The sequence below is a fragment of the Macaca nemestrina genome, chromosome X (genome assembly GCF_043159975.1).
Source record: "Macaca nemestrina isolate mMacNem1 chromosome X, mMacNem.hap1, whole genome shotgun sequence".
NCBI lineage: Eukaryota > Metazoa > Chordata > Mammalia > Primates > Cercopithecidae > Macaca > Macaca nemestrina.
In genome coordinates, this window is record NC_092145.1 from 14,968,901 (window position 1) to 14,988,163 (window position 19,263).

At 40.4% G+C, this 19,263-nt stretch overlaps 1 protein-coding gene across 2 annotated transcripts in view; it reads right to left on the reverse strand.

Annotated features, from left to right (window-relative positions):
• The window catches only part of LOC105499822 (uncharacterized), a 78,494-nt gene that overhangs the window by 25,454 nt on the left and 33,777 nt on the right, over positions 1 to 19,263 (reverse strand). The window contains exon 6 of one of the 2 annotated variants that reach the window (XM_011772628.2): positions 1,042 to 3,882. The exons of the other annotated variant lie outside the window; for it this stretch is intronic. The gene's annotated coding sequence lies outside the window, so the exon portion shown is untranslated. Of the gene's footprint in view, positions 1 to 1,041; positions 3,883 to 19,263 lie in introns of those variants that run through there. 2 annotated transcript variants of the gene reach the window in all.

The following is a 19,263-nucleotide window of genomic DNA, read 5'->3' on the forward strand; positions in this document are numbered from 1 at the left end:
TGTGACTAGTCTGAGTATCTGCCTTCCCTAGAAGGTAAACTCCTTGAGATCAAATAGTGTTTTGTCTTTGTATTACCAGCCTAGCATAGTCTCATTCTCCTGTGTTTGTTGAATGAATGAAAAAAAGAGTCAAGCCTTTCCTGAATTTCCCCAACTTCCTTCCTTCTCTCAACTCCAATAGCAATATTTTTTGTTGTTGTGACACTTGGTTAATTTTGTTTTAGAGTTATCTACAGACAGGTCTTAGCTCCCTTGTTAGACTATAAGCACCCTATTATAAGCACCCTATGGTTGGAGCTACGCCTTAGGGGCATCTCCATGGCCCCATCACCTAGCAGAGTCTCTGGTCCAGTATAGACTCAATAAATACTTTCTGAATGAATTATTTGTCACAATGAGTGTAGCCACTTAATGCTGGGCTCATAGGTCTTCCCAAAGAATAAACGAGCCAAACATGATGGCTTGCAACTGCAATCCCAGTGACTTGGGAGGGAGGCAGGAAGATCACTTGAGTCCAAGAGTTTGAGACCAGCCTGGGCAACATAGTGAAACCCAATCTTTAAACAACAACAACAAAAATTAATTAACTAGGCGTGGTGGTGCATGCCTGTAGTCCCAGCTTCTCTGGAGGCTGAGGTGGGAGAATGGCTTAGGCCCAGGAGTTAGCAGCTGCAGTGAGCTATGATTGAGCCACTGCACTCCAGCCTGGGCAACAGAGTGAGATTTCATCAGAAAGAAGAGAAGAGAAAAGAAAAGAAAAGAAAAGAAAAGAAAAGAAAAGAAAAGAAAAGAGAAAAGAAGAAAAGAAAAGAGAGGGGAGGGGAGGGGAGGAGGGGAGGGGAGGAGGGGAGGGGAGGAGGGGAGGGGAGGAGGGGAGGGGAGGGGGGAGGGGAGGGGAGGGGAGGGAGGAGGGGAGGGGAGGGGAAGAGAGGGGGAGGGGAGGGAAGGGGAGGGGAGGGGAGGGAAGGGGAGGGGGAGGGGAAGGGGAGGGGGAGGGGGAGGGGAGGGGGAGGGGGAGGGGAGGGGAGGGGGAGGGGGAGGGGGAGGGGAGGGGAGAGGAGGGGAGGGAAGGGAAAAGAAAAGAAGCTGGGGGTGATGGCTCACACCTGTAATCCCAGCACTCTGGGAGGCTGAGGCGGGCGGATTACCTGAGGTCAGGAGTTCGAGACCAGCCTGACCAACATAGAGAAACCCCATCTCTACTAAAAAAAAAAAAAAAAAAAATTACAAAGTGAGCCGGGCGTGATGGCGCATGCCTGTAGTCCCAGCTATTCGGGAGGCTGAGGCAGGAGAATCGCTTGAACCCGGGAGGCGGAGGTTACGGTGAGCCGAGATCATGCCATTGCAATCCAGCCTGGTCTACAAAAGCAAAACTCTATCTCAAAAAAAAAAAGAAAATAAAATAAAAATAAAATAAAATAAATGAAAGAAGGCTGAATCATGGAGAAATCAGCCATCTAGGCGGAGGGGAGTTGTGTGTGATAGAATGGCTGTGAGCTACCAGGCTTATCATTCACACCAATACAGACAAGCAGCCATCAGTTGTCACTGTCAGTAGCACCATTAGAGGTAATTCATTATTCTTTGCCTTGCCACGGTGGAAATTAGGAGAGCAAATATCAATGTCTTCCAAGAGAATAGAACAAAGGGATAAAAACCTATAAAGAAAATATAACTTTTGGCCAGGCACGGTGGCTCATGCCTGTAATCCCAGCACTTTGGGAGGCTAAGGCAGGTGGATCACCTGAGGTCAGGAGTTTGAGACCAGTCTGGGCAACATGGTGAAACCCCGTCTCTACTAAAAATAAAAAAATAAAAAATTAGGCAGGCGTGGTGGCAGGCACCTATAATCCCTGCTACTCAGGAGGCTGAGGCAGGAGAATCGTTTGAACCTGGGAGGCAGAGGCTGCAGTGAGCTGAGATCACGCTATTGCACTCTAGCCTGGGAGACAAGACTCTGTCAAAAAAAAAAAAAAAAAAAAAAGGAAAATGTAGCTTTCATACATCATTTTTATACAATAGCTGAACATATTCTAGAAAAATCTGCATTTATTGGTCAGTGCAACTGTATTCCAATTCTAGTATTCCTTTCACATCACAATTTTAAGTCATTGAAAATAAAATAATTGATAATTTTAAAATAAAATAATTAGATTATTTTTTAATTATCTTAGTACCTGGTAAGATAAATAATAGGTTAAAATGCTTACATTATAACACAATGGTAGAAAGGTTTTAAAAGTTCACTAAAAATACATAGGTCTATAGGTTAATAATTAGTCATTCCTATGCCATCATGTATGAACAAATAAAAATAAATTTTCTGAGAATAAAATGATCCTCAAAACTCAGTTCTTTATACAATAACACAACCCTAAGATTTATAGGAAAAAAGAAAAATGACATTTCAGAGAACCAACTCTGTGTCAAGTATTGTCCTAGATGCTTTGACGCACATTATCTAATTTATCCCGCTAAAAAAAAATGTATACAAACAGGCTGGATGTGGTGTCTCAAGCCTGTAATCCCAGCACTTTGAGAGGCCGAGATGGGTGGATCTCTTGAGGCCAGGAGTTTGAGACTAGCCTGGCCCACATGGTGAAACCCTGTCTCTACTAAAAGTACAAAAATTAGCTGGACGTGGTGGTGCATGTCTGTAATCCCAGCTACTTGGGAGGCTGAGGGAGGAGAATTGCTTGAACCCAGGAGGCAGAGGTTGCAGTGAGCCAAGATTGTGCCCCTGCACTCCAGCCCCGGAGACAGAGGGACACTCTGTCTCAAAAAAACAAACAAAAAAAAGTATACAAACAGAAGTGACACAGCTCATAAGCATCTGAACTGGAGCTTGATCCTCTCTCTTTGGTGTCCCTCCATTTATTCTGCCCCTCTAATTAAGAATTCATTGCAAATATCAGTACTGTTTAATCTTCTTCCTCCTCACCACAAACAGCATTTCAGTTGCTATCTGGGCCAGTTCATTGAATTTCAGAGACTCATTCAATACATCTAAATCCAAGTAGTCAGCATTTCTGCCATTCAGCTTGCCAATGCCTATCATATAGTCTGCTTTAGATAGTTTAAACCTGTTAAGTTAGTCTTTTTAAATTTTTTTCATCTCCTCGAGGTGCACAGTTGTGATAGCCTGCTGACAGAAAGCGAATCATGGCAATCCAAGTAGGCTGAGTTCCAATGGATCAATAACTCACTTGGTGGCTGGCTGCCAAGTGGCCAATCGCCATCAAAAAATATGGAGCCAATTCTTCTCTCGTCTGCCACTGATTAATTGGCAGTTCTATTGTCAAAAACATTTTTCCTTGGCAGTGGTGACAGTCCCTTCCAAGCAATCATAGGCGTGAGAGTAAGTGTGCAACCAGCCTCCAGATAGGGAGTCGCTGCAAACATTTATAGACATTTTTGGATTGGGGAAAAGTTTGTGGAAATGTATGCATAAAGTACTTACGTAATAGGGTATACACAATCAGTTTAAAAACACTAAACACTTGTCAAAATAGCAGTTAAATTTTTTTCAGAATTAAATGAAAATGATGGAACAAGAATCAGGAAAGTAACTACCCGGAAAAAAAAAAAAAATGTTCCTCGGGTTTGTAATTACAGTTAATTGCTATGAAACACCATGTTGATTTCAAAAGCTGTTAACTAAATTGAAAATAATGATACTGTGAATTCATATGTTTTGATGTTTGCCTATGCATATGGACTAGGGTAAAGCCCCAAATGACTCTGTGAACCAGCTCACCGTAGCACCTTCTGGACTGGCTGTACATCCAGCCCCCTTACTCTGGTTGCATCTGCTTTTCTCTTTCTCACTCCATCCCCATAGACTTGCAAGTTCCTGCTCCCTTCCCCGATTCCATAGAGCTTCTAGGATGGAGATACCAACAGAAAATAATTTATGAGATTAAAAAATAATAAAATTAAGCTGTGCAGGTGACCTGGCTTTATAATTGGCATTCGATCGAATCATACAGGGTTGAGTCTTCCTGCGCTTTACATAACTTCAAAGCATGTCATTTTTATTTACTGTAGCCACAACTACCTAAGTACAAGAGGTTTCCAGTTTCATTCATTTCAAAGTTTCATTCAAATGTGATTTAGATTATTATGACTATAGTAAGACAATGAACTTTCAGAAAATCTGTCCTAAATAACAAACAGTGATTTTATCTTTTCCAACTTTACCTGACACAAAAAATAATTTAAATCCATGGCTCCATGTAATGTCTCTTTGATGAGTTAATATTGCTATCCTCTTACAGCTGTTCTTAAAAATGTGGGCCCTAGTTACTTATTCTATTTTGGGCAAGGGGGTATATAATTAGTTCAGAGAATTCTACCTTTTTGTTCAAGGACTTACATGTACATGTCTCAATAATATTTAAATACTGATCCAATATGTGCTTGTCCATTTTAATGACTCCTTATTTAGTAAAATTTATTTATATTCAACTAGAACTTACCCTCATTTATTGTTCACATTTGGGGACAAGCTGACCCCCTAAAATATCTCTCTCTCTGCAAAATGTGTACTGTGGTAGAAGGTGCTTTTCCCAGCTTCCCATCAATGTCTAGCCTCTATTTTACAAAAATGCCAGGGGAATGGAGATATGCTGAGTCTAAGTATTTGATAGAGAAACTAATTAGGCTTTGACAATTAGCTACCAAATTAAACTCCGGTACCTTGAGACTGACCCAAACAGAGGGCAACTCTGTAACCAGATACTTTCACAAGATTCATATTCATAAATTCGTCTATTCATTCTACAAATCTTTCTTTAGCTTCCTGTTCTGGGGGCATCACTGTGCAAGGTGTGGAAAATAGGTAGAGCAACTCATGAAATTTTCATAAGACTATGCAGTGGATATTATGATTCCTATTTTACAAGTGGAGCTCAGAGAAGTTTAGTTATTTGCCCAAGGCCATACAGCTAGTAAGTGTCAGAGTCCCTCCAAAACAACTCAAACAACAAATACACATTTAACTTAATCTTTCACTCAGGGAAGTAGCATTTGATCAAAAACCCTGGGCAGAGGATTGGTAGAGTTTTAAGGCACTGTGGACACATAGGATTATTTACTGGAACTTTTATCAACTCTCTACTACCTTGGCAAGATATTACCACCACCAAAGGTGGCACCCAATATGGACATTCATGATCACAGTAGTTCAGCATCTCTTTTTCAAGCACTTGTAGTGTCAGGAAGTTCTGTGACTTACCGGGATCACAAGATACAATTCAATAGAGTCTGATTTAAAAGCCTAGGGTTGTTAGTTATTTTGAAAATCTGTTCTAAATTCATTACCGGGACTCCAATTTTAGTCAACCATAGAAGCTGCGCAAGTACCTATGGCTCTGAGAATCAAGAGGACAATGAGGAAAGGAAAGGAGCAGCTTCCCTTCTTACCTAAGGCCCATATCTAGAGCCCAACCACAAATAAGTATAGATTTTATGAGCATATAGGGATGGCAGACTTCAGTGAGGATGAACCCCAAAATTTGAGGGTGAGGCTAAAAAAAAAAAAAAACCAAAAAAAAAAAACACAGCCTATGCTACCAAAAATCAACATGAAATCGACGGCTGCTTGCTCCATGTTAGAGATCCATCCAATTTCTATCAAGCCACATTGTCTACTTTTACTTCCTTCATTATATTAGGAGTCCAAAAAAAAAAAAAATCCCCCAGTAGAAAAAAATCTGCTGGAAGAAAATTTCTTTACCTGGGAGACAGCCACACTCTTTGAGCTCCATTTTCCCCTCTGAAAACAGACCAAGCAATGTCAAGTATCTCCCTGGGAGACGAGATGCAATGTAATAAGCTGATTTTCAGAAACTCAAACAAGAAGCGACAGCTATGGCAGGATTAATTCAAGTTACGATTTCCTGTCCATTTGCTTGATTTTTGAGTACTGAAGAGATCAACAGTTTTGCCCTTGAGACTGGTTAAGAGTCAGGGCTAAGCCTGCTTCACTGATTCATGCCCCCTTAATCCAGTAGCTGTCCAACTTGGATATACACAAGTTTCTGGCATTCATATAACAAAGTCTTTTTTTTTTTTTTTTAATGCCACCCATGGCCTTATGGAAAAAATGCAGAGCACATAAGAAAGGTGACTATGAGTCAGTTTAATTAGAATCATAGGGAGGAGGGGATCATTATTTTTCATAATATGCCACTGTGATTCCAGTGTGAATCCAAGACTAAGTGCCACTAGTTTAGATGGTTTCAACCTTGGGAGGTTTTTGAACTGGGAACTCAGGTCAAATGTAGCAGGAGTAACTCCCTAGACCAGGCTTGTCCAATAGAAATATAGGAGCTGGCTGGACGCAATGGCCCACGCCTGTAATCTCAGCACTTTGGGAGGCCAAGGAGGATAGATCACAAGGTCAAGAGATCGAGACCATCCTGGCCAACATGGTGAAACCCCGTCTCTACTAAAAATACAAAAATTAGCCCTGTGTGGTGGCGTGCACCTGTAAGCCCAGCTACTCGGCAGGCTGAGGCAGGAGAATTACTTGAACCTGGGAGGCGGAGCTTGCAGTGAGCCGAGATCATGCCACTGCACTTCAGCCTGGGCGACAGAGCGAGACTCCATCTCAAAAAAAAAAAAAAAAAAAAAAAAAAAAAAGAGAGAAAAGAAAAGAAATATAGGCGCCATGGGTATAATTTTAAATATTTGGAATAGCATATTTTAAAAAGTGAAAAGAAACAGGTAAATTATTTTTATAACATATTTTATATAACCAAACATATCCAAAATGTTATCATTTCCACATATAATACAGAGAAAAAATAATGGGATATTTTATAAAATTTTCAGACAAAGTCTTAGAAATGTGGTACATATTTTACAGGTATAGCACATCCTCGGTATGAGACAACACAGCTCTAGAAGCCAAAGCACTCTTCCACCATGGGAGTATGCTCAAAGAAATACCCCCCAAAAGTATATGGCTCTTACTTCCCTATTGGTTATCACTCCAACATGGCCCTGTATAACAAATAAAGGCAAAGATGTTTCACGAAGTTACAAACACTCAAAGCTGAAAGGGCCCACAGATATTTGGTCCAATGTCTTGATCTACTAACAAGGTAATTGAGGCCCAAGAGTGGAAGGCTTATTCCAAATTGTACTGATAATTAGTAGCACAGACTCTAATTAGTAGAGACTCTGGAATCTTAGTCTGCTCTCACTATCCTGAAAGAGACTGGTAGTTGAAAAGGTGACATCTGTCCTAATTTTTCCCTTTTCTTAATTTTCAAAAAAGTACTTAATCCTGAAAACAACAAAGAAACTGATCTTCCTCCTCTATTTATGTATATAACAAAGAAGATTATGTTGTCAGCAATTCAATCACATCATCTAGCCAAATATATCAGAAACTTTACATTTTATGTTAAATAATTAAAATAACTAATTCTTACTTTGTTGGGATTTTTGTTGTTGTAGCAGGCTTATTTGATGTAGATAGCTTATTTGATGCCTCCTCAACCATCAATTTCAGGACACTAAGCATGAGATGGCTAAAGGGCCAAATTAACTCAGGAGGCTCCCAGTTGAATAGAGTCATTGATTTCTGGAACAATCCACACATCTGGTAGGAGCAATAAGATGCCTCATTAACAGACTTGGTGTCAAACAAAAGGCTATTTGGGGTGTCACAGGCCACTGGTTGGTTATACAACCTCTTTAGTCTCTCATCTGTTTTTTGAGGAAATAAGAGTTGGCAAAGGTCACTTTGCCACTAATCGTCATCTGCCTGACATTCAGGAGTGTGTGGTAACAAAAAAGCCTTTTAAAAAGAGAGATGCTTAGTAACAATAAACATGTGCTTCTCTAACATGCAATTATGTGTACTAGAGAGAGATGTGGGTCAGTGTGTTTGGGTCCTTCTTTATTCTTTTAATTATTCTCCTCAGTGATTTGTGTTGGTGTTAACCTGGAGACAGTTCTGCCCCACTCAGTGTTGGCTTGTCTATGGCTTGTCACTGTTACACCACATAACTGTGCAAATTAGCAACACATGGATACATACCAACACATACATACTGATTCTATTCTTCATGCATTCATTCATTGGCTGAGCATCTCTATGGAAGGCACTGTGCTAGGCCCTTTATGGGACATAAAGAAGATACATCTACCCTTAAGATGCTTAGGTGCATGTAGAGGGAACATAGAAACAACTGAAACAAATGACACCATCTTTGTGCTCACAGACATGAATTGTGCAATATTATGGGATATATCACATATTTTTACAGCTGTGTATCTGCATAATTTGTTATTATATCATTTTGAGTAGATGTATGTGAGAAAGGGACACACAGATGAGGGAAGGACAAGTGACAGGCAGTTTTGACAAACTCAAACACTTGAAATCAGGCTAAGAATGAAAGCTAAGGTCTTAGCAGTTTCTGCAGCAAGAGCGTTTTCTCTTTATTCTGCTTTCATTGCACAGCGGTGAGAAAATTTCCATTCCCCTAGAAAAGTAATGCATTCTTGCTTGTCCAAGTTTACATTACCTGACATGATTTGGGCATGAATTTTTTACAACAAAAGTGAAAAATAGCCTCATAATCAATGATACTTTTACAAGCTATTCATACAGAGAAAGCCAGGGGATTTTTACTATGGGGCTTGCACAGAGCCCAGTTAACCTGGCAATATTCATGTACCATATTGTGAAGATACAAGCAAACGACTATGCCTGGTGGTTGGACCCAACAGACAAGTGAAGTATTGTTGATGTTAGAGACAGACAGACCCTTCCTCACAAAACTTCTAGTGGCTTTGTTCCCTCTCCCTCCTCCTTGAGACCTTAGAGTTGATAGGATTTTGTGATGTCACTACTGACTATTCAGATGTGGAAATACCAGAGATTGCTGAAAACTTTTTTTTCTTGCTCATGGTGGAAGGGATGACAGAGATGTATTTGAGATGAGCTTTAACAGATGAGATGAGTTTTAAACAGCCGAATTGAGGAAAAGCGGCACTATAGGCAAAGGCAGTGGCAGAGAGAGTGGGGGAAAAGCCTAAAGAACTGGAAGAAGCCAGAGCAAGGGGGAGCTACTACTATGTCCTGTCCCTAAGATAATCATCACCAAGGGATCAAGGGAGGGCATAAGAAAATGATTGTGGCAAAGGTGAAGGAGCGATTGCAAACATCTCCCTTCCTTTTGGCCAAGTTCCTCCTAAAACTCTTCCAGCTCTCCTTTATCCTTTTGAAATTCCTATGTAATAAGGAGGGCTGTGGGGTAGATATGTAGACTCCTTTCTGAGTTGCTGCAGGAAACTGAATAATGTGGCTTTGTAAACAAGGCTCTTTAAAAGTCCTTAATCCCAAGACATTTAGTAATATTCACAAATACAAGATTAAATGAAAAATTTGAAGAGCAAAATATGCCTGCTACATTAATAAAGTATTAGTGGACTATAATAAGGATTTCATGTAATCTCTTTAGGAAGCCCTTAATACCCTGCATTGACTACAAAACTATTCTTGTTTCCTCTGAAATTCTACCTCAGCAAATTGTTCATCCAGCCAGGAAAGACACTGAAGCCTCTTCAAAATGTATTCTTCCCACTGGCAGATTGGTTTAGGTTGTCAAATCTTATTTTATATCACATGCATCTTGCTTTGGTTTCACATGATTATTTCGCAGATTAAATAGTCCTCTATTGGATATACAAACAGCCAACAAACACATGAAAAAATGCTCAACATCTCCAATTATCAGGGAAATGCAAATTAAAACCACCATAAAACACCACCTTACTTCTGCAAAAATGGCTATAATTAAAAAATTTTTTAAAAATAGATGTTGGCACGGATATGGTAAAAAGGGAAAACTTTGACACTGCTGGTGCGAATGTAAACTAGTACAACCGCTATGGAAAATGGTATTGAGATTCCTTACAGAACTGAAAGTAGAACTCCCATTTGATCCAACAATCCCACAACTGGGCATCTACCCAAAACAAAAGAAGCAATTATACAAAGAGACACATGCACACACGTTTATATTAATATCAGTACAATTCACAATTGCAAAAATATGAAACCAAGTCCCCATTAACCAATGAATGCATAAAGAACATGTGGTATATATGCACCATGGAATACTACTCAGCCATAAAAAGAATGAAAGAATGTCTTTTGCAGCAACTTGGATGGAGCTGGAGTCCATTATTCTAAGTGAAGTAACTCAGGAATGGAAAACCAAATATTGTATGTTCCCACTAATAAGTGGGAGCTATGCTATGGGGATGCAAAGGCATAAGAATGATATAGTGGACTTTGGAGACTCGGGGGAAAAGGATGTGTGGAGAGTGAGCAATAAAAGACTACGTATTAGGTTCAGTGTATACTGCTCAGGTGACGGGTGCACCAAAATCTCAGAAATCACCACTAAATAACTTTGCCATGTAACCAAAAACCACCTGTACCCCAAAAACTATTGAAATAAAAAAATAGTCCTCTATCAATAGACATGGTTTTAAAAAATTCATTTATTTTTAGTAGACCAAAAATGGCATATATTTATCGTGTATATGATGCGTTATTGAAACATGTATACAGTGTGAAATGGCTAAGTCAAACTAATTAACATATGTATTACCTCACATAGTTATTTTTGTGGTGACAACACTTAAAATCTACTCTCTTGACAATTGTCAAGAATACAATATATTGTTATTCACCATATTCACCATGTTGTACAATAGATCTCCTGAACTTACTCCTCCTGTCTAACTGAAATTTTGGATCCTTTGTCAAACGTCTCCTCATGTCCCCTCCTCCTTACCCCAGCCCCTGGCAAACATCATTCTACTCTCTGCTTCCATGAGTTCAACTTTTTTACACTCCACATATGAGGACAAAACAGTATTTGTCTTCTGTGTCTGGCTTATTTTATTTAACATAATGTTCTCCAGGTTCATCCATGTTGTCCCAAAGGACAAGATTTCCTTCTTTTTTATGGCTGAATTGTATTCTATTGTGTATATATACCAGATTTTCTTTATTCATTCATTGATGGACTTGTAGAACATGTTTTTAAAACTTCAAAACTTGGCCAGGCATGGTGTCTCACACCTGTAATACCAACACTTTGAGGAGGTGAAAGCAGGAGGATCACTTGTGCCCAGGAGTTTGAGACCAGCCTGGGCAACATAGGGAGGCCTTGTCTCTACAAAAAACTTTTCAAAAATGTTTAAAAATTAGCCAGGCAAAGTGATGGGAGCTTGTGGTCCTAGCTACTCAGGCAGCTAAGGTGGGAAAATCCTTGAGCCCAGGAAGTCAAGACTGCAGTGAGCCTTGACTGTGCCATTGCACCCCAGCCTGGGCGACAGAGCGAGACCCTGTCTCAAAAAAAATTTTTTTTTTTTTTGAGGCGGAGTCTCACTCTGTCGCCCAGGCTGGAGTGCAGTGGCGCTATCTCGGCTCACTGCAAGCTCCGCCCCCCGGGTTCCCGCCATTCTCCTGCCTCAGCCTCCCGAGTAGCTGGGACTACAGGCGCCAGCCACCACGCCCGGCTAATTTTTGTAATTTTAGTAGCGATGGGGTTTCACCATGTTGGCCAGGATGGTCTCCATCTCCTGATCTCGTGGTCCGCCCGCCTTGGCCTCCCAAAGTGCTGGGATTACAGGCGTGAGCCACCGCGCCCGGCTCAAAAATTAAATTAAACTAAATTAAAACTGCAAAACTTAAAATACTTTTCAAGTAGTTACCCACAAACTGATTAGGTTGAGGGAAGACAATGAGGGTGAATAGAAAGACAAAGAGATCTGTACCACTCTCAGATCAAGTGTTCACCTGCAGCCATTAAAAGTGAAATTCAGTGAAATATTTTTGCTGGTTTATGGTCCTACTTTCTCTAAACAAGAAGCATATTTTCTCAAACATTTAAATTAATTTGTAACCTCATAACTTTAACAAACTTTCATTAAAACAAAAATGAGGTGGCTTCTTCTGGGGTGGAAGTTAATATTTTATATTCTTCTATCCCAGTTTATCTGTAAAGGATCATGAAATGCCCTTTAACTGCATAAGATGTTGTCATCCACTGTATACTCTCCTCCTTATAAACTGTTGGACAGGCCAGGTGCAGTGGCTCACGCCTGTAATTCCAGCACTTGGAGAGGCCGAGGCGGGCAGTTCGAGACCAGCCTGGCCAACGTGGCGAAACCCTGTCCCTACTAAAAATACAAAAATTAGCTGGGCATGGTGGCACACGTCTGCAGTCCCAGCTACTCGGGAGGCTGAGGTGGGAGAATTACTTGAATCCGGGAGGTAGAGATTGCAGTGAGCCAAGACCACGCGCCATTGAACTCCAGCCTGGGTAACAGAGTGAGATTCCGTCTCAAAAAAAAAACCAAAAAAAACTGTTGGACAAATAGGAGAGAAGAGTGCAGGGCAGGGATGGCATGTGGCCAGATAGGTCAAGGCACCAGAGGCACAGCCAGAGGAATTTTGCTTTCCATAGCCAATTCCACATCTTCAAAAATAAGGCAGCTCTTAGTGAAGACAGTTGGGCACAGCCATCCTAGCCCACTGCCAGCTGGAAGAAAACAAAAGTCAAAGCCAGTACACCTGGCTTCACATGTTTACAATGCCTGTGCTGTTCTGCATGAAAAGCCAGGCCAGGATTCAACGAAGGCCAATGTAATTCTTTTTTTTTTTTTTTTTTTTTTCGGATGGAGTTTTGCTCTTCTTGCCCAGGCTGGAGTGCAATGGTGCGATCTCAGCTCACTGCAACCTCCTTCTCCCAGGTTCAAGCGATTCTCCTGCCTCAATCTCCTGAGTAGCTGGGATTACAGGTGCCAGCCACCACGCCCGGCTAATTTTTGTATTTTTAGTAGAGACGGGGTTTCACCATGTTGGCCAGGCTGGTCTCAAACTCCTGACCTCAGGAAATCTACTTGCCTTGGCCTCCCAAAGTGCTGGTATCACAGGCGTGAGCCACCGTGCCCAACCCAAAGTAATTCTTTATTCATCAGCTCAGAGATTTCCAAACTTTGAAAAAAAATGCAATTCCAGCCCATTTTACCCCATACCTAAATGTTTTTTTCAGAACACTTCCAAATAAACAAAGTTTTTGTTGCATTTATTATTTTTCCTACTAAGAAAACTCCTATGCATTTATTGTGGAAAATTTTGAAACTGCAGGGAAAATGTATTTATCTTTCCTTGTTAAGATGAATTCACTTGTGCTTTAGAAACTTACATGCCCTGTCTTTCAAATCTTAGGACCAAAAGAAGGAACCATATTTGAAACTGGCTTTGGAGTGAATCAGTATGTGTGACGAAATGCAGTTTGTAAGGTAGATACTGAAGGAGCTCCAGTCCCAGGAAGGGAGTTAGAACAGTAAATATAGTAAATGTCAAGGGTGGAGCGGGAGGGTGGTAGAACACCTAATCATAAATATGGGACAATGTAAACAAACTCTTCATTAGTTGCTCCCCGCAAGCACACGGCTCTTTTTACTCAACACATTTCTAATACCAAATAGTTTGTTCTATTGTCTCCATAAATACATTAGTAGCTGTCACCTATCTTATAGTTTTTAGTTTAGCCCTTGTATGAAGCGTTGATTACGTAATTCTAAGTGAGTGATCATTGTGATATGTGCTAATTGTACAAATCCATCAGGAATGTGAATATTCTCAAAATGTAACTTCACACTGGATCCCTCTCTCATCCAACTATACGAAGCATAAATCTGCCAAATCACATTTTCTTTACATTCTACTGGGGATTATTATTTAGTTAATTACATAAAGAATATGTCACACGTTTTAGCCCACGTAGTGAACAAACTTAGTTAAAATCTAGAGGAATGGGGGAAGGGGGGATGTTGATCAAAGGATACAAAGTTTCAGTTAGACAGGAGGAATAAGTTTTAGCGATCTATTTTGCAAAATGGTGACTGTAATAAATAATTACGCATTGTATATTTTAAATGTTTCACCACAAAAAGTTAAGTAGCTAAAAGAGTAGATTTTAAATGTTTTCAACACAAAGAAGATTAAGTATGTGAGGTAATGGATTTGTCAGTTTGAGTTAATCATTCCACAATGTCAACATGTATCAAAACATCACATGGTACTCCATAAATATATACAACTACAGTTTGTTAATTAAATAAATATTTTCTAATCTAGTGGAAGAAAAAATTAAAATGCTATATTTTTAAGTGACCAAGTTCTCTTATCCTCTATTTGCAGGCAGTGTCATTCATTCCTAACACTGTGGTTGGGGAGGGAGGCGTGAAGAGAGAAAGGCAGTTTCAAGTTCACTCCTGATTTATTGTAAGCAATGTATATGACTAATAAAATTCCTCAATCTTATGTAAGTTTCACTTTTCCATATTTTCTTGGGCCTGGTCCCAGACAGCATATGAAATGACCAGTGAATAAACTAGGGATAATATATAGAAGAAAAATAGACACTAAAGTTATCAACAAAAAATATTACCAGATAACTTTCTACCCTCTACTTTATTACTTTCTGTGTCACCAAGACCTATATTCAGTAGTGAAATACTTTTGGTTGGAAGCATCATCTATCCCTATAGTTCTTAGTGAAGCAGCATTGGGGCATCTTCCAGCTGGGTTTAGACTGTCTGGAAACTATGGCTGAGTCGACAATGCAATCTGACCATGTCATGTGATCAATAGAGAAATGATGCTCAACTTAGGATATGAATGGTCAGACTCACCAGGAATACTATGTAAGACTTTGGTACCCTGTCCTATGGACTGTTGAGAGGAGAAAGCACGGATAACAGAAGTCTCAAAATTGTCAAATGAAGATTGAGAAAAACTTAGCTAGGCAAAGAATTAAATGAAACATAGGTGCTGTCTTCAATTATCAAAAGGGTCATGTATCAGTGGGAGGTGACTTGCTCAAGAGATCAGAACCTCTATCAAAGGAGGCAGATTTCAGTTCAATATGAGGAGTTATCTAATGAAGATGGTCAAAGACTGAATGGGCTACCTTAGAAAACACCAAGCTTCCCAGTACTGGAGATGTTCAAGCAGAGGTAGGAGAGATAATTTATTGGGAATTTCAAAACTGAGATATGGGGATTACACTAAATGGCCTTTAAGGGTTGTTTGCAACTCTATGACTATATTATCACCTTCCCTTGTCTTGTCCTCAGTCTCAACTGGGGTCTAGGGGAAGCACTGGAAATTTTTCCTATGTCATAAATGAGGTCATTGCTTAGCTTTCAACCTACCTTCACTGACAGGTGTGGCCTCTGGGAACACAGTAGGGATTTTAGACAATGCTGCAGGTAGCTTAAAAAACCTCTGGTCCAGCCAGGTGTGGTGGCTCATGCCTGTAATCCCAACACTTTGGGAGGCCGAAGGAGGCAGGTCACAAGGTCAGGAGTTCAAGACCAGCCTGGCCAATATGGTGAAACCCCGTCTCTACTAAAAATACAAAAAATTGCCGGGCATGGTGGCGTGCATCTGTAGTCTCAGCTACTCGGGAGGCTGACGCAGAAGAATCACTTGAACCCAGGAGGCAGAGGTTGCAGTGAGTCGAGATCGCACCACTACCCTCCAGCCTGGGTGACAAGCAAGACTCCGTCTCAAAAAAAAAAAAAAAAAAAAAATAGGTACCTGCACAGATGACACCCATCCATCTTGTTCAGGAACCCCCAGAGAACGTTCCCCACTAGCAGCTTCTCATATACAAGCATCTTCATGCTTGAACCCAGATCTCTGCACAACAATCAACTCCCCTCTGTCGGCTCCTTTGTGATGAAAGCCTCTCAAAATGCACAGGTTTAGTAGTAATGCTCGACCTCTCTTTAGCACAAATGCAGATGTCCAACCACATCTTTACCTCCTATCTTCCTAACTGATCTAGATTGTGACTCATCCTCCCCCAGACAAGTTGTGAAGCAGCTGGAAGTCTTTGATCTGAACCAATAACAGATCAGAGGTTGGCTCTTTGCTATTGGTTTACTAGGTTTGCAGCCCTTGCGGCAGCCGAACCTAGTGTACAAACTCAGGTGCAAAAAAATCAAAATGATGCAAATACTCCTACCTACTTTACCCTTGCATTTTGACACAACACAATAAACCCCTCTTCCTCACTTCCCAATAGAAATATGCAACCAAATATACTGTATCATTTTAGCCAGGAAACAGTCTTTTCATGAATACTCATTCCTAAAATACTACATTCCTATCCTTCTTTCTGCATGTACAAGAAACAATTTCAGCAATTTCTGATATTCCCAGGTCTGCACAGGCAGTAGCAACACCTAAAAATTTTACCAACTCCAAGGTCAAGAGGAGGAGGTGGAGGGAAAGCCTCTCAACTTTCTTTTGGGGAATGGCTTCCCTATATCTAACATCAAAACTCCTTCAAAATGTCTATTGATGTAACTGCTCGCAGGGTCATGTGCTTGTATCTTCACAATATGGTGCATGAATACTGCCAGATTAACTAGACTCTGGGCAAGCCCCATAAAAAAGATTTTCTTGCTTTCTCTGTGCAAATATTTTAATGTCTTGTAACTGTATCATTAGCTGGGAAGGCTGTTTTTACCTTTTTTTTGTAAAAATTCACATCCAAATCATATTGGGTGATATAAAGTGGGACAATTGAAATGCATTACTTTTCAGGGTAGAAAGGGATTGTCTCACTACTGTGCAATTAAAGCAGAATAAACAGAAAAAAAAAATCTCTCCTACTGCAGAAGCTGATAAACTTGTAGCTATCATCCTTAAGCCCTGATTCCAAGTGTCGTAGTTTGTCAAAACTTCCTGTTACTTCTCCATCTCTCATCTGTGTGTCCGTGTCTAATCAAAATGACCTAATAACAAATACCTGGCATTTTATCAGATATAAATCTCTATTTCTATTTCTCTCTCTCTCTCTCTTTTTTTTTTTTTTTTTTTTTTTTGAGACAGAGTCTTGCTCTGTCACCCAGGCTGGAGTGCAGTGGTGCAGTCTCGGCTCATTGCAACCTCTGTCTCCTGGGTTCAAGCAATTCTCCTGCTTCAGCCTCCCAAATAGCTGGAATTACAGGTGCCCGCCACTATGCCCAGCTAATTTTTGTGTTTTTAGTAGAGACTGGGTTTCACCATGTTGGTTAGCCTGATCTCGAACTCCTGACCTCTGATGATCCACTCTCCTTGGCCTCCCAAAAATGCCGGGATTACAGGTGTGAGCCAATGCGTGCCTGGCCACCATTTTTGCTTGCTCCTTCCTTCCTTCCGTCCATCCGTCCGTCCTTCCTTCCTTCCTTCCCTTCCTTTCCTTCCTTTCCTTTCTTCCTTTCTTTCCTTCTTTCCATCTTTCTCTCTCTCTCTCTCTCTCCATATATAGCCTTCTACCATAAGACCTTACCAACAAATATTCTTTCTGCTATTCACCGAGTGTTTTGTCAGCTCAAAGTCACACTAATTGCTTTCCATATAAGTATTTTAGAGGGATACCTTTTTGCTGTGCAGGAATTTTCTGCCTACATGAATATGAACAAATCTCAGGATATAGAATCGTTGCCTGAATGCATACTCTTTCTTTAAGGGACTTAAGTAGTTTGATTTTTTTTATGTACTTGCAAAAGACCACATTTCAGCAGGACAAAATATAGTACAGAAAAAGGAACGTTAAAATGTTGTCTACTTGGATCTACCTGGTGGGATGCAGGAAAAATAAAAGTGTTTCTGTCCTGCTTTTGAGTACCCTGGATTCAATGTACAAATCTAAGAGCAAAGCTCAAATTAACCGTGGATTAATAATCCTCACTCTGCCAATAGGAAAGTCACTTACTTGAAGATTTTGACCTTTCTCTCTCATAGAAATCCCAAGAGTGTACCCTACACTAATCAAGCTAAGAGCCCTACATATTAAAATGTATATATCAGGTGTAATTGGTGGTTTTTCAAAATATTCAGCACAAAAACTTTTAATAAGCTCCACTCAATAATTTTAACCATAATCCAACTTACACAAAAATTTTCCGGTAAACTTTTGCAAAACAAAGTGCCCCTGGGAAAGCTTTCTTTAGGTAAGATGTAACCAATATGTTCATTCTATTTACCGTAAAGACAGATTAGATGTTCCCTACAAAGATACAGTGAGGTTAAATTAAGTTGATTCCCTGGGACTGATCAGAGCTGAGAGACAGGAAGGAGTACACTGGCCGTTTTGCCAGCAATGCCGAAGGGACAGTGTGAAATAAAGCAAACTGTTGTTCGCCATCTCCTATCAGTGAGAAAAAGCATTGCCAAGATTATTTGTAAATCATCTTTCAATTGGCATTTTCTGTGGCCTCATTTGAACTGCTACTTTCACCTCTGTCCACTGCATTTCATAGCAAGATGCTGTAATTGTTTAAGACCCTCGGGATGTACTACAGAAGGCAATCATCTACAGGCATTCTTGCATTTGGAGTCATCTGGTATTTCCTGACTTCCCCAAGGTTTCTATTATGAGCTATTCCTTTTTACAACCAAGAAAATGAGTTCCCTCATACAATAGAGACAAGAGTCTTTTCCTTACTCAGATAATGGCAACTCTGAATACAATTCTCTTCTGGGTAATGGGAAAACTTCTGTTAGTCTGAGATGGCTGGCACCCTTGGCCATTCCCTCCTCAATCCTGGTGTCCAAGACAAGTGCTTGTGACCGTGCTCCAGTGGCTCAGAGGATCTCTTCAAGCGCATTTCCTCTTCTCTCTACCAAACCCTCTAACCCTATTTGCATTTCTGCGATTTGCATCCAGGTGCCTCAACCCAGCCCTTTTGACAGCAGTGGGATGGCCTGGTTGGACTCTTGAGATTTCAAAGGTGTGATTTCCTGGTTCTAGTACCCACTGGAATACTTACTCTGTATTCAAGGGTCAGAGCAGCATCACTACTGAGTCTAACTCAGATCCCTAGAGCCCCTGGCTGGTGCTTGTCACCTAGGCTCCAAGCTCTGGAGGAGGAATAAATCATCTTTTACATCTGTTTCAACCTTTACTGTTTCAACCACTGCAAGTCACAATGTACTTTCACTAGAATTTCAATTTGATTCTAACAATTGCCTTACCTGGGGTTAAGTAGGGCAAGTGTAATGTCACAGACATTTTATAGATGAGAAAATAGAGACACAGAAGATGCCCCAGGTTGTATCATGGAAAAATGAGGAGTCAATATGAGGTACTGTTGAGTAGTACGAACTACCCCTGTTCTACAACTATGATTCCTAACAACACAATAGCAGCAATAATA